The 15,606-nt window shown below is 46.6% G+C and overlaps 1 protein-coding gene across 1 annotated transcript in view; it reads left to right on the top strand.

Annotated features, from left to right (window-relative positions):
* The first annotated feature begins 524 nt into the window (after positions 1 to 524).
* The window catches only part of LOC111269838 (uncharacterized), a 53,780-nt gene continuing 38,698 nt past the window's right edge, over positions 525 to 15,606 (top strand). The window contains exon 1 of the mRNA XM_022849700.2: positions 525 to 1,128. The gene's annotated coding sequence lies outside the window, so the exon portion shown is untranslated. The remainder of the gene's footprint in view (positions 1,129 to 15,606) is intronic.

Here is a 15,606-nt window from a genome sequence, read left to right on the forward strand (position 1 = left end):
CACAGCCTGCACCCTGTCATGCAATACATAGTATGCTAGCATTAACCTGTAACGAGTGGAAAAAGGAGGCCGGAGTTTGTGACTTTAGGTAACACTAACGAAGAGCTCCGCACTCCACCTAGCTATTGCTCTCAAACACAGGCGCACTACGATATGCGTTGAGGCGCAGCAAAGCTCGTAGTGACACGAGAGAAAAAGGTCAGGATAAAACAGGAACAAGTAAAAGCAGAAATTTCAAAATTTTGCCTTTGTTGCTGTCATTGCTGCGATCGCGCCAGTCATGGCTGTCGCAACGAAAGATCGGGATGCATTTTGTATCTCGGCTTCAGCGGCTCATTTAAAGTCTGTCCTCTGCTTGTGTTGTGGAAGTTGCGCATAGTCGCCTTTAGGAGACGTACAGACGTGTTGTCCCAAGGCCTTGTCGCTCGCAGGATGCTCGACAGGGGGCGCCACCAACGACGACCTCTCGCCTCAGGACTCAACCACAACAGCAGTGCATGCTCAGTTGTTCCGCATATCAGCTCGTGGTCCGTAGAAGTCAACATCTTGGAGATAGTACGGAGCTCCCAGTTACAATAGTTAACCAGCTGCGCGGTCTGGCTACAGCAGTGAGAAAATCGTGCTCCTTCAGAATAGAAACACACATACGCAGCTAGAGATTACGGATGTAAACGCATGTACGGAACAGCCTATAGTTTACGCTAAAAAATCAAGAGAGTGACAAAAGTCAGGCTATTAACTGCAGACGCTCGAGCATTATCGACAAGTGTAATCGATTTGTGGTTGTTGCGAGTGTCAGACAAGTGGTGAGGTGACAACACTCCACGGAATGGAGATGCAGTGGCCATTCTGAAGTCTTGTGTATCAAGCCGTACCGGACGAAAGTTCAAACGAGCGTGAGTACTAATTGTGTGTATAATAATATAATAACAGATTCGTGCCCGGGCATATATGAAGTGTGTCAAACCGTGCTAGTGTAAAATTTTTCGTCATTAATAGTTGGAGAGCCCTCGTCCCTTTTTTGCACTGACGGTGGATAGTAACATAAACAACAATGAACGTTTACCACTGCTGTGGATAATTCTGAATTTAGGTGGACTAAAGGAGACAGCGGACATTTCGTTTGAGGTACGTAGCGAAATCGTGTCTGTGGGAAAGTTAATTCTAGCGATTAGTGTAACAGGAATGGGTCGTCGTGTCTTTAGTATTTATGGACCTCCTCTGTGTGGCAGCTCATACTGCTTTAGCAAGGATTATTTAAAGTTTGTCTCTAGACATCATCGATCGAGTGGAAATTCGGAGTTTCAGAGATAAACGAACTCGAATAGGACGACATTGAACGCGGTGGTCATAGATGTGCAAAGTAATACGGCTCGAGGATTTAGGGGTAAAGGCATACTTCAGTACTAGACCGGCCTACAGAGAGTTAGGTTAGTTACGATTTGACTGTCGCATCCGTCAATGACAATCGTACGAATTTTTTACCATGTGTTTCATTACACTTGACCTGCCGGCATAAACGTAAGTAATATGTTATACATAGTCGTTATCGATTGGCTGCGTTTACGTTTCATCGTATAACACACCGTAGGGCTTTTGTCTGCTGAGAGGAGTTTGTATGTATGTTCTATAGATCGATAGATGATGCGTGTGTCTCCTGTATACGTTTCATTAGTGTTTTCAGAAATACCTCCCTTAAACAGTCTGAAACTCGACTTTAACTCGTGACTGTACTTAGGACTGCAAAGTATAAAGCGGTTTTATTTGAATATCTTTTGAAAGAAAGTGGAACGAGATCAGCGCAAAGTGTTAGGATTTACATGCAAATTTTATCGTTTACTGAATTTTTCTACACGTCTCCTTCTGACTAAGGTTGTTCCTCTCATCCTATTAAACTGAAATTCGTTTGCGCCATAAAGAACGGTAATTAACTATTCTAAGGATTTTTCTAGCCTGTGCCGATGTCCTGTAGATTATTTGAGACGGCTGCTTGGTTCGCTGGATAGATTTAAGCTATAGCGAAAGAAGTGATGGCCTTGAGATTTCTCCTTCTGCATCTGAGACAAACATCCCACTGGATAGGATAGAATTGACTTCGGCCGGATTTAGGCTTTTTTGTCGCTATGCCAGCTTTCGAAAGCAAGTCGTGAAAGACGGCCGATCCGACTGTTTTCGATGAACAAGGCCACCGTTCTGTAACAGGAACCTTGGAGGGTAATTTTACCGACCGAAGGCATTCTTCAACAGATAGCCCCAGCAGCTAACTACTCTAGTCTGTTCTTTTTTACACTTTTTCTTTGAGACTCTTTTGGTTGCCACAGCCAGCTCACCGGCCAGTCAAGTTTCTCAGTGCTACAACGTAGCTTGAGGACCCTATGCCTTTTAGACATCATGAAAGGTGAAAAAGAGGAAGTGCGAGGCAGAAAGAACGAGACGTACACGAAGAGAAGGGGGAAAGGGGCAAATAGTAAATGACTAATAAATTAGATAGACGACAGCACGAGATCCTATTTCGTGGTTGGCAGAAGAGAGCGAGCATTGATCTTCTCGTTAGCAAAGACATCTGTCCTCGTCGCAGAGCCATTGGGGGGGGGGGGGGGGTTGAGAAAGCAAAGAAGCATCGAAGGCAACTCAGATGCTACGCAACAGCCAACATCTGCGTTCGGCTTCCGTCGACATAATCGTATAAGAAAGAAACCAGACTAGACGCAAAAGGTCTGGCTTCTGCGACTCACCAAGTAACAAGGATGCCGAAGAAACTCGTCGCTGGTTTAGTGCTCACGTTTTGATTTAATGTGAAAGGCCCAACGGCGATGACGACGATAACGACGTGATGACTGGTCAACTAATTACCCTTCACCCGTCTGTCGACAAAGTTTGTGATCTCTTTTAACCAGGTTGGCCCAAGTCAGTTACGGCCAAGTCCAGCAAGGAAAAGACTATCCAGCATTGGACGCATTACATAGCGTTTGTCAGCGTCAAACTTCAAGGTCTGGCCCGATCCGTATTTCAGTTTAATGACACTATGCTAGTCTATGGACAGTGAAACACAAAACAGGGGCCGAAAGGACGGAATGGGGACGCAACTTACAGAACTCGTGATCTTTCACGGCAACTAGTGCTTCATCTCGAGATTAGTTCCGGATAAGCTAGATTAGTCGTTCAAGTGAAGTCCAATTCACTGACGCTTGAATACTTTTGCTAGGACACTAACTGCACTAACGTTACGAACAAGCAACGACGTTGCGGCCATCACTTTTCATTAGGGACTTTGTTTTTAGCTTCAGTATTATTCGCTGCAGACATGTATGGCGACTGCTTCTGTTGCCGTGAATCCAGTAGGACCAGCTTAAGCAGAAGAAAATTGCTGAGAAAAGAAAGGGCTGAAAAAAGATAGTGTGGCGCCGACATGACTCCAGGACTAGTAGATGCTCAGGATTTTATAGAGGCAGGGCGCTGTAAGCACTCCGTAGCCAGGCAGACTTCTGCCCGGAGGCGTATACCAGTGATTCCTCCAATCCTGTTATGGTCCTTCTTCCTGCCCCCTCGTTGGGTTCTGCTCTTATTCGTTAGTATCCTTTCATCGTCCGCTTCCGGTCTTCTCCCGTTTTTGCGCTTGCTTTATCCTCTCGTGCCTCTCTTTTTCTTTCCTCGGAATAAAGGGGGCTCGTTTCGATACAGCTGCTTACGACCTACAGACTACACAGTTCGTCGGATAGTTACCCTACACAACGGCTGCTACCAGTATCGACGATATTTTCTGCTTTAAGCGCTGCAAAGTGAAAATGTTTGCGATCCTCGTTTAATGTTATTTTGCAAATGAGACATCTCTTAAAACTCAATTCATGTGATAGACACGATAAGCATTAACTATTCACTCTTGTTAGCACTCATACACTAAAAGGAGAGATTTACAACCAATATCTTCACTTACACTATAATGGCATCCTCTTTATGCATACATAGGCTTTTATTAAGAACTGAGGGCTACTATTACTTCTGTCGCCAGAGCTAGACCTGCTACTCCAATATCGGCTTAGTATGCACTTCAGAAGTAAATCCCAAGCGGTTCTGTGATCCTATCTTGTTGTAGGCGATCGGGTACCGGTGACAGCATAAGGTAGTGCACGTCTAGGTAGATCGTTGCCGAGGCAATTTCACAGTTACTTACCTCTTTTAATTACGGATTAGCTTAGAAACTATAGAATAGCGATGTGGAGTATCCAGTAAACTGAACCTATATAGTGCGTTGGCATCACCACTGGAAGGCCGATAACCAGGGGGCTCCTGTGACCGCAGCAACCTGCAGCCCATGACAGAAGCAGCAGAAGCAGATAGAATTATGGGTCACGTTCAGCTCTCGTAGACTGCTTGGACGTTGCTTGTCTTCACTTATACTTTACTCCGTTTCAACGCCACGTTGCGCCATCGTTGTGGGTCTTCCTTTGTGAAGAATCAGCCATTTGCTACTAGTATCTAAGCTTGCTATACTGTACTGTATGAAAGCTGTGAACAAATGGCAAAATTTTTCAAGTAGGAAGTGGGGGGCCACTAGATATTTAAGTGCAACGTGACGCTGGCGTTGTCAACTGAGTTTCGTCACATATTCGTGCCTGTTCGTACTTTTACCTGCTCATAGTGTGGCGCCACCAAGATAATAAGATATAGACAATAATAGTTATTATAGATAGATCTACTTTTAGCGATGGCCTATCAAGTTGCTGCTTGCAGTGTTTGCGCGGTTCAGAGTGTAGAGAGCACTTTCTTGCATAACAGTTTTCACTGCCTATCTTCAGTCTCCCATTGCACGAACATGGACATTCAAAGTATTAATAGTGCTATCCCAAGCTGGGTGTATTCCCCCCCTCTGAGGCAGCACGTAACCGCGGTTTCCATGCGTGCGGATAGTTGGATCAGCGTTCAGATGCATCAGGTTTATTAAACCCGATGTGAGTTTGCTGCCGTTCTGACCACGGCTTAACTAACAGTATTGCTATGACGTGAGCGCCTCTACCACCACGGGACAAGAGGTCTTCGCCTGGTTTCTTCTCGTTTTTTTCCTTCACATCGTTCCATTCTCTCTCGCAATCGTAGAGGAGCTCGATTTCGCTTCACTACTTTCAAACCAGTAGCACGTACGGCGATAAAGCACCGTAAGCTCCATCAGTGCGAACCCCTACGATGTCGGCATCGCATTTACGCTATTCGCTCCTTCGTAATCGTCATTCGTCTGCGTTCGTTGGTTGGCTGAATCGTTCGAGAGGAAAACCGTCTTTCCTTTTCGATAGAAGAACCCCACATAGACGACTTCACTGAAATCCAAGAAGTATGTCAGGGCCGGGGTACCGCGAGGGGTAAACCATGCGCGCTAAGTCCGCTTGATGGCAGGCACTGCTGCCAGTACGACTTTCGACTTCTGCCAGCGACAAATGGCACTCATTTCTCATTACGGATCCCGCTTCTTTCCTGTTTCCTTTTGCCGCCACCAAGTCTCCATTGGTCCCTGCCCCGTCAGAAAACCAGGAGTCTGGCTTTTGGTCAGGATTTGGATGCCCTAGAGACCTTGGACCAGATCTAGTGGCACCGCGTCTACTAACCCGATACTTTGTTCTGACGACTACAATGACAACGATGCCGAGATAACGTATAGTACTATCGTACTATTACTATGAATAATAGTACATTGTCGTATTAAAGTCCTGTGTCACCTTCTGCTTCGTTGGGTTATCGCGGTTCTACGCAGCTGAGTCGCATCTAGTTCATTCTAGCAGAAACTATGGCAGTGGTTAAATTCCGGTTTCCCCCGATTCATTTTTACTGAGAGGAACTATAAAAAAACAGAACAAACAAACGAACAAGCAGCCCATAGGCCATTGATCCACCACTGAAGCATTGGTCGACTACCCACGGTTTCCAGCGGTGAAATTCAAAGAGCTTGTATTATTCTCGCTAAGCACAATCAATGTGCGTGTTCTTTTCCTCTCGAAAAACGGTTAGTTAGCCAACGAACCGGCCACCTTATTACCAGTAATAACAGCAGCTATAATCATCTACGCTGCCAGCAGCAGCAGAGCGGACCGAAGCCTGAAAGCTGTATAGGTAGGAGTTCTCTCTGGTCCTTTTACCTTCCTTAACACCCTCGCCTTACTAGTCTTAGCGCCAACCGCTTTCTCTCGTTCTGGCTGGCTGGCTGGCCAGCTGGCATAGCAAGTGTGCTCGTCCACTATACTTGCCCATCAGGGAAGAGTGGTACGGAGTCGGCTGGTACACTTACAGGTCTCGTTTGCCTGTACCACTTCCCTGCCGTACCCTAGTAAGCCTCCGCATCGCAAGCGAACAGGAGCCGTCTCTTGCAGCCGTTACCTTGATAGGCAGTCCTACCGTGGCATCAATGATAAAAGAAGCAGGCGGTAGCATTAAGCAGGCACAGGGCCAGCATCACTAGGAGCTCTCTTCCTTACTCAGGAGTTCCTCTGAATGTGTTTGCTGCAGTTCGCAACCCCGTAGTGCAAGCAACGGCAGCACTGGTGGCGACGGTCCCACTCCGGCGTCGCCCAGTGAGGGCACAATTTGCTGTCGACTTTTTGCTGATCCTTTTTTTTTCTCTCGCTCGCCTTGTCGAACGATCGGTTTGTGCCATTTTCATATATTTATTACGTTCCTTCGTCATGTACCTCCACCTACCACCGCCCCTAATTTTGCAGTTCTTCCCTCGCTTAGCAGTTTCCCTAACTAATCCCCGTCCCGAGATCCCGGTTTGGGGTCGTGCTAAAGGGACACAGAGCCAGTGCTTCTCCTCGTTTCTGCTGTTGTTTTCATTGTTGGAGCAGAAGAAGGTTTGTTGGATGGTGTTTCCTGGCAAGATCTGCCCCTTTTTGGGAAGCGATTTCGTCCTTGTTTCTGCTTTGCACTTCTGCACAGCGCTAGTTTTTGCTTTTTTGCACGATGGGACACCGGGTGGTCTCTCGTTCCACCCACGTTACCGCCTGACTCAACCAATCGGCCCCTGCTGAAGTGGGCTGAAGGTGAGGCCTGTCAATACCATAAATACGGTTTGACTTATATTAACTTTGGCCCAATGTTACCTTTTTTTTGTTGGTTCGTTCGGGGCTACTGTACTGGCAGCAGTTGCCTAGAGCTTAAAACGTCCACTCAGAGTTTGTAGGTGCGACAAACTAAGGGGCGTACGTTCTATCTTTCTATATAGACTGGTGGTCGTACTGAAATTGATGCGAGAGTGTCGCATCAAAAAGGCTGAGCGCAAGACTGCGGCGCTGGCGCTACGGCGAAATCACGAGAAATCATTGCCTGCTGTCAAGACGGTAGGGCGAACAACGGTTGACGGTTATAGAACTATGTCAAATGTCAGTAGCTTACACTGATCATTACTGAAAGGAAAATTCGCACGTACCCATATAGATAATTTACTGAAATACTAGCTTGGATAACATTATGTAAATTATTATTTTAACATTGTATGCTTGTATTGTTGCTGACAGACTGAAGAAGGCAAGCAGAAACGCGAACTTGATGACTCAGGCCTATTATGCACGGTGTTGTGCACAACAACCAAGTGGTACCAAGATGCCACACGGCACGGGCCAGCTACACGTCTCAATGTTACTTACTTATTTTTCATCGTATAGCAAATGGCACTTACATCGTTAAGAAAACAACTCTCACGAACAGTTTCTATATTAGTAATTGTATTCGTGGTAATAAAGGAAAGCAGCAAATTTGTTTTAGGCGACCCGAGTTATTCGCTTAAAACGTGTGCTTTACGACGCTGCGTGGGTGTACATCTGTGTTTGTATGAGCCCTTAGGGGCTTTACGTGAACCACCCCATTCTGTCCTTGTCTAGCTGCCTATCTCAAAAATGTTTCAAAAAATTACTTTCCCTGCGCTCTTCCTTCTCCATAGCAAGTACGTTTACCTTCTACCAACGATATGATCGGGAATGTTAGCTTAGCCAAGTACGGAAGCAAATACGTGAAACTCGCTCATGATTTAGTGCGGAATAGTAGTTGGACCAATCTGCCAGATGGTGACCAGGTACCGGTAAGCAGCTCCACTTAGAATAGTAGCTACACTACGGTAGTGAACGGTGACGGGCCTATCTGCCTGAATTGCTTTGTGTGTTACGACTACTGCTACCAGCTCAGCTCTGTTTGTTCGTCAATTTAGGGCAAAGCTTTGCAGGTGGACAGGAAGGGCAACCTGGCGGGGCTAGAGTGCATAGTAAAGCAGATGATACTTAAATTTAGACTGGCTGCTGCTCGCTCCGGCTTTGGTTGCCTGCCCCTTCTATTCGTTCCTAGAACCATGCCGTGTTCTATATACATTTCAAACCCAACGGCATTTCAACGTTCAATGTCGAGGTGAGTGTATTTGCGTCGCGTTGCTCTGTGTCGTTACGGCGTCCGTCCGCGTTGCACGTTCAATCCCAAATTTCCCTCTAGCTCCACCCCTCTCCCGAGCCCCTCACCCACATACGCTTTCTGGCTGTTCTCGTTGCTCTCAGTTTAGTTGGGTACTGTTGGATAGTTTCCTTTTTTCCCTCTTTTTATCACTCGCTCCAGTTCCCTTAGCAGAGCTAGCCGTAAGCGAATCCTCGGATTTGTTCAGCGGAATGGCTTGTCTTGGAATAGAGGAACAGCTGAACGACGCTTAGACCTAGCCAGGCCGAAGGCAACTCCGACCAGGCACAAATCGGGTGGAGCTAACAATCCATTTTTCATTCTTACTCCCTGAGCATCACTGGGTTCAACGGAGCGCCTCAAACATGCCTCTGCTACGACGGTAGCACAACAGTGGTGGCAGCGTTGAGTGGAGCTTGCTTCAAACGTTATACGTTACTTTTTGTTCGCATCCGTTCGCGTCCGCCTTCGTTGGCTTTCATGACAGAGCTACACTCTTCACTGGCCCCTTTTGCTGGCGCCAGCTCTCAGTTCGTGCAGCCAGTTAACCGCATGCTGTAGGTACGACCAAGTTGCCTGCTGCGCTTATTGTACCTTTTACCCTGACCCTACGCATTCTGCCTTTATTTGGAGCGTGTGCAGGATGGCGGAATACCGTGAGGTTAAAAGCAAGGAGAGAGAGGGAGAGAGAGAATGAGGTTCAAAAGAAAGGCACTTACTTACGTCGTGTATACACACCCCTCCTTGACACAAACACAGACATACATTTAAACGTTACTGACTTGCGTATGCTTTTGATGGTTATTTCGCTTCGTTGCTGGCTCAGCTTACGTAACGAACATTCGCAGTGAGTGCACCAACAACAGCAGAAGGATGTACCTTAAACTCGTACCGTCGTAGAAGCGATGCGCGAAGGTAAGACCAGAGGGCAAACCGAGCGTACGTGCACTGGTTGTCGGTGGCCGTACTGGCTGGGAGCTTCTATAAATCTCAGATGATCATCGTTGAAACAAGCAGTGGCAATATGGCCTCGCCACAGAAGATAGACAGCTGTGAGAAATGCTTAAGATGCACGAGCAGTGCGGTGGCTCGGTAACAAGGAATTGGAAATTGGGGCTTTTGGGGCAAATAGATGGGAACGCAGTAATATGGGACAAAGGTATGTACAGGGTTGGTTCGCTTGACTGGCCAAAGGGGACATTGAAGGAAGGAAAGTAGCATCAAGCACCAAGCAGTCGTGCGTTTGGTGTGGTCTTCATAGCATCTTAGCAGTATGGGAAAACGCGGGAGTCTTTCGTGGACGACGCTAAGTAAGAGAAATCCAATCGTGGCGGCTGCGGTTGTGCCCCGTGGTCATCACCCATATGTTCTTAGTCCTCTGTGTAGCTTCTGTTGCTACCCCTAGTCCGACTAGACGACAGAGAGCAGATAAGCAAAGACGGTTGCGGTGCATACTTAGGCCCTCCCTAGGGATGGTCGGTAGGGTCTGCTGCCTTGACTGTCGACAACTGCTAAGGTTTTGCCTTACTGTAAAAGCCCAACACCAGAGCTAGCTAAACGATTTCAGAGATTGACTCCATTGATAGGGATTCTTTTGCCGTCGCTTGGACTGTTGCTACTGAGGCTGCTGGTAACGGTGATACCTTCATCGCCGTCACTGACTGACTAGCTGACTGTATTCCCGGCCGCTCGTTTGCCCCTTCCCTGGTCCGTGTAGAAAAGCTCTTCTGCTGGTGAGGGAAGGAACGACTGACTAAACAGTGATTATAGGACAAAATTATCGTCTTTACCAAAAAAAACGCATCTTGTTGATTTTCCTGAATCGCTCAGTTGTATCTCCGCTATTACCGATTTATTCGAAAAAAGCAGCAACTTCGATCGACATGTATATATAAATATACGTCCATATATGTATCCGCGCAGGTGACTGCAGTCCTGCACTAGCTGCTTTTAACACTTTCTTAGTAGGATGCGTAATTTTCCTGTTTTTTCGTTGCCGTATCATAGTTACGAAACATGAGGGTTAGGTAAAGGTAGGCGGTGGGTAAGAGGTAAAAGAAAAGAGACGTTTTCACTTTTAACGTTTCTTACCGACGTGAATGTTGGCCCTACGCAGCTCTCTCGTTAGCAACCGAATCATTAACAGCAGAGACGGCGATGCGACAATTCTTGTACAAGAGGGCCAACGGAACAAGCAAGTGGCTAGCGAATCAATTCTTCTTGAAAAAAGAATCTCCAAATGCCAAAAGCCACGAAAAAGATACGTCAAGGTGGTGAAGTTGTCAGAGGCATAGGATAAAGGCTGGATGGTAAGAGCGCGGGCAAGTGGCTCAGCTGTCGTGGCAGACCTCAAGGGGGTAGATACTTTTCTGGGATGTCGAGGCCAAGTGGAGCCCGGTAGAGGGTAAACTTGGACTAGGCTGGGTTGAAGTGGGCGGACCCGATGCCTTGCTAATAGCAAAAAGTTAGTGCTAGATATATAGCGTAAAGTACAGAACGAAGCCTTTAGCGGCTTTGCTTTGGTAGCGACCTAGCTGTCGTGGCGGGTAATGCCGCAGTATGGTTGAATCATTGTGTTGCGCTCTCTGTTGCCCTAGTAGAAAAACCGTTCTTAAGTAGAAGCAGAAAGAGGATAAGAAGGACGAAGAAAGAGAATGGCAGAACGAAGCAAAAACTATACTGCGTTGAAACACAACCGACGGATTCCCGTGTGAGGAATTTCAAGGTTGAACGATTTCCCTTCGCCGGTAAACGAGTAAAAATGAACGAAAAACTGAACGACCGATAGCAGCTGTTGTAGTCGTAGTAGTAGTAATAGTGGAGAGGCGTCTTTTTCCTCTACTTGGAAAATGAAAAAGCAATCGGAGTTCTTCGAAAAACGGCAGAAACAGTGCGGCAATGTCAGCGGTAGTTGCAAGAGAAGAGTGATGCTCCCTGGCAGAAGTCAGCTACGACTCACCGTCTAGCTAAAGGCGGTGAATGATCCGAGAAGTTTCAACGTAAAAAGACGACGAACGTCTAGAAGATAGTTCGGCTTTGACCTGAGATAAGTTTGAGAAAAAATCACTCAGAGTTTCATTTTCCGATAGCCTTTCCTTCTATCCACCTGCCAAATACAATGACATCGCAGTTTTACTTCTTGTCGTTCCATTAGCTTCTAAACAAACGGCGAATAGAAGCCTCGCTTAGCTGGCTATTACAACTATCAATGGCGTACTCTGTTCACTCTTGCACTGCCTTGACCCTATCGCCTATATACGAAAAAGATGTTGCAGTAACGGTTGCTGACGACGGCTGGCTTCGATTTCGAGTGAAAACGAACCGAGTTACGGAAACCAGTGTGCAAATAAAGCTACTTTTCTCAGAGCTTACTATGGTTTTCGATGTTTGTATGTTAACAACGATGAAATGTTTCCACTAAATAGAATGTGTCTTGCGCTGCCAGCCTGAACGTGAAAATGATCCATTGCCAAATGCGAAGCTTAACCATGACGAGCCGTACTCGTACGATTTGTATACACACGTGAGTTGAGTTCGTCAATGTGCGTGTCCCGCTGTCTCCCGGCTTTACTCTAAATATACCTACCGTAAAAACACCCGAAGTCCACACTATGTACTGCACGAATTGTGATACACTGTGTCATTGTACCTACGTACTTGTACAACTCCAAGTCGTTCTCCTGCTGCTGCCGCTGCTTCTGCGATTGTCAACTAAATGAAGGACAACGACATCAAAGAAAACGTTGCCTTGCGCCAGACTCAATCGCCCTTCGTCGGTCGCTACAATGCAAGGGCAAAACTAAACAGTAGTCCAATCTCGCCACTAGAAGCTGTATGAGTCGCCGTTACCAGCAGCAGATCCGCCACGTCATATACATGGTAGCAGCACTTCGGATCCACGTCTGAGTCGCCGAAACCTCGTGGACTTTTCCTGCTTTGCCGCCCTGTGGAAATATTTTGGGAGACTTTATTCACGAGCTCTTTGTTGTACTCATTAAAGGACATCGCTTTTCATTCAAGATCACCGCGAACAGAGAGCGATGCTGTTTTTCCGCGCAGCAGCAACCATAGCAACGTCACTAAAGCCCAACTTTAGTCCGACACAGCCGACCCAGTCAGTGTCAGACACTGGGCTGGGTGTCTGACACTGACAAAAGTGGAGAGCCAAGAAAGAGCGAGACATAGAGAGAGAGAGAGAGAGAGAAAGGGAGGGGGCGATAAAAGAGGCAAAAACAGTCGGCGGTGGCAAAAACAGTAGAAGCGAGGAGAGATAGGACGTTAAGGCCGGTCTGTGCCTTAGCAAGAACGCGAAACACGTTGTGTCAGCAGAAACAGCAGCGAAGGCGGTTAGACGGTGCGATACCGCTTCACATCGTTCAGCGCTGGTGGTAGACGAAGATGGAGAATAAGCTTCACAGCGTTACCAACAAACAGACAAATGGGATCTCGACTCAGGCCCAGTTGAGTACTAAGGCAAGCGGTGGAGGCGCATTTGTTTAGTAGCCTCGGGCTCTTCTATGACTTGTCTCTACCGTCGATCGACTCCTGAGACGCATCCGTTCCCTTCAGTTGTGATGCAGGGCGACACTCCGTCCATTGGACAGGATCCAAAATAGAAAATTGGATGGCTCTTATAAACGCTGCATGTACTACGTGAAAGCAACGAAAAGGCGCGTCAAGCTAGGCATCCGTCCGGCTTCTCAGGTAATAACTAGTTGTCCTATAATGATTTGTTTCTTATTGAAATATTAGATAATGAGCAATAGAAGAAACAAGTCGGGGGAACCCTAGTTAAGGATTAGAAATTCGAAGAAAATTGCTGTACAAGAAAAGCGTTTGTCTAAACATGTCGACATCGAATTAGTTTTAGATAAAAGGATCAACGCTGTTAATTGGAAGTTAGTCAAGCGATTTCACGTAAAGAGTACAGAACGAACAGTCGAATCATTCCAGGTCATTGAAGCGCATCGGGGAAGAGGCTGTTACCTTTTGAAAGCGTATGAGCGAAAAATTTAAACCTGGAACATGGAATGTTAATTCCTGAGATATTCGAGGAAAGCAGTGAAGCCCATAGTGAGCGTCGGTGATCACCACAGGTGTTCTTTCTTTTCTTCCATGCTGTTCTAAAAACTAATTACTCTACCATTTTAACGCTTGGCCGATTCGTCACTTCGTAAATGTTGCCAACTTTTTTAATTTCGTCTGACATTTCCGAGTCGTTCTTGTCCTGTGTTCGCTCATCGCCCAAATGGTCTTCTTTATTTGGTTATTATTTCCTATATTATGTCCATTATTTCTTTTAGTTTCTCACCATATCCTTCCGGTTTTTTTTAGTTCCTTACTCTACCTCGTTTTTCTTTCTGCGCTTTGCTATCCCTCTTTCATAGGCTCTTCCTTATTTATTATTACTCCTTTTTCTTTTTTTTTTTTCTTTATAAATTCTGCTCATTCTGTTTCCTTCCTGTTTTTCCAAGGATACTTTTCCAGTTTCACGTGTTCCTTGACTACTTCTATGTTCCTTGTACAGTCCTCTTCTATGTCGTTCTCCTTTTTGGCAATTTCGCCTATCGGCCACCCCTAGATCCTGTCATCCTAGTCCACCCACCGGCTGTCCTACTTACTCACCGTAATTCAGCGCGTCCTTCTCCTATTGCCATTATCTTTTTTCATTTTTTTTTCTAGCCAGACAGACTCCCATCTTCGTTCATCAGAGCGTAGGTCATCTTCTATTCGGTATTCCGACAGGCAAGCATTCCTTTGTGTTGGCCCGAGCGCCGTCCTGGCAATCACCCCCATCCTTGTCTAGGCTATTGTTCTTCTAGGAGCATGTTCGCTACTACACAGCCCCCTAGACTACCCGCAGTCTGGGCAGCTACTACGCCCACTATACCCACTTTTTGTAGACTGCTGCTACGTCACGCTATATCCCACAGACGGCTCAGCGACCTGACCATCTTTTTGGGGCTCCTCTCGCTTTAGTCCCCTCCTCCTCCGCCCCTGCTAGTGCTTTGACGTTTGGACACTTCCTCGCTTCATCTTCCCGTCTTCTAGACCGTCTTAGCAGTCCTGGCCGACGGTTGTCGGTTGCCAAGGTTACGTTTGTCGTGATGATCATCTACACTGAGCAAGCACCGTCTCCTTTTCCCCACTTTCATCTACCTATCCATTCAAAGGCTTCGTCTGGAGACCTAGTTTCATTTGAGCTTTCTACTGCCGCTGCTGCTTTTTTCCACGTAACAGCAAAACTAGCGGCATCTTCATCATCTTCTATCCTTTCGACTCTCCCTTTGCCATCCGTTATTCCCATTACCAATGCCTCCTCTCGATACCTTCGATTCTCGGCATTGTGGAGCCCAGGACTACGCCTTCTTTTAAGGCCGACCTTGCTCGGACCAACGCCTTCCTTTATTTCGCTGTAACCCTCCTCCTCTTTCTCTCCTTGTTAACTTCTTTGCTTCATTTTCACTATTTCATTTTCTTTTCCATCGGCCGTTTACATACCATACGGCTGTCGTGGACAGTCACTATTTGCGGTAAGCGATGCGTGGTGCCAGGGGGCATGGACAGTCCAGCAGGAAAAACGGAAGCGACTGGAAGGATGCTTTTACAAACAAGCAGTTAGCACTCCAACAACAATGACAACGAAGATGACAACAGCAACAATAACGATAAGTGGCATCAGCATCGTTGCATTTTCCAATGGGTTTGTCTATTTAGCAGTTTCTGCTCCCAGTACCACTTGGACAATACGATCCACTGCGAGCGTGCCGTTTTTCGCTCGTAACACACATCTTCTCTACAGCATCCTACATAGTTACTTGAACTCCGTTTTTCATTCTTTCTACAGCAGGTAAAGCACACATACATAGATACGCCACGTACATTTACGAGTGTACACGCTTATATGAGCTAGCCCTGCTTCACTTTGTTTTGCACTTTCCTTTCTTTCTTTATCTTGATTTTCTCTTCAGTTGGAACCAGACACGTCCTGCAGGCTCTGCTCCAGCAGTCTTCTCACTGCATGCTGTTCTTCGATCACTGCTCTCTTCTGTGCACCCGCTATACCCCGTGCCCATACGCCGTTGACTGGTCCCTAACCGACTGACTTCACTCTCCGACATTACCAACAACAACAACAATAGCAATAACGAGCGACAACGACCTGGACGTAAACTTAAAAAGTTCTCA

The sequence above is a fragment of the Varroa jacobsoni genome, unplaced genomic scaffold (assembly GCF_002532875.2).
Source record: "Varroa jacobsoni isolate VJ856 unplaced genomic scaffold, vjacob_1.0 scaffold_1419, whole genome shotgun sequence".
In the NCBI taxonomy this organism is placed as follows: domain Eukaryota; kingdom Metazoa; phylum Arthropoda; class Arachnida; order Mesostigmata; family Varroidae; genus Varroa; species Varroa jacobsoni.